Source organism: Temnothorax curvispinosus, unplaced genomic scaffold (genome assembly GCF_003070985.1).
Source record: "Temnothorax curvispinosus isolate PA1 unplaced genomic scaffold, ASM307098v1 QBEX01004775.1, whole genome shotgun sequence".
NCBI lineage: Eukaryota > Metazoa > Arthropoda > Insecta > Hymenoptera > Formicidae > Temnothorax > Temnothorax curvispinosus.
The window spans coordinates 1,277,628-1,278,451 of record NW_020214555.1 but is presented as its reverse complement, the minus strand read 5'-3'; positions in this window follow the sequence as shown (position 1 = coordinate 1,278,451).

Below are 824 nucleotides of genomic sequence, written 5' to 3'. Positions count from 1 at the left end.
ATTATGAAAAATTTAATAAATGGACTATTAGATATAAAGAAGGCGTGAAAATAACACTAAAATATTTTGTAGTGTTATAAAGAACATCTTAATAACTTTAGTTATTAAATATAGAATACATATAATTGGAATCATTTAGACATTTTTCTAGAAAATTATGTTTGACTTTTTTATTTGTTTATTTTTTAGCCATCCATCAATTCATTATTATTGTAGAGATCTTATTTCTTCGTGTTCTTAACATGAATAACTAATATATTGTTTAGTATAATTTTTATAACACTTTCTTTTACGCTACAATTGAATTTATGAATGAACATAATAATACATAGTGTGCGTATCAAAAGTTCCAATTATCTTAGAAAGTATTAGTTTATTGGAAAAATGTTTCAGATAAAAGTTTCAGATAAATTTCAGATAAAAGTAGGAGGATTCAAAAGAGGGTATTGCTACGGTTCTTTTCACATCGGATGTCATTGATAAGGTTAATTTCTTATATATCTAATATATTATTTTACTTAATGCTATCTACAAATTTGTAAAATACTTACATTGAAAGTGTTTATACATATTTTTAAACTTATAATAAAAAATATTAAAATAACTGCAGTAACAGCATGCAAGTGGTGCTGTTGCACATTGCTAGTTAGAGCATTTTCTTAAATTAAATATTTAACAATTAATCTCATCATCATGAAAGCTTTTATTTCTAGATTATTCCAGACTCTCGTATGTCGGATTTGTTTGTTGCCCGAGATCTCCAAGAATCTCTTTATTCCAAAGGCCAAGAAATTGTGGAATCTCGTATGTCATCAGAATACAGC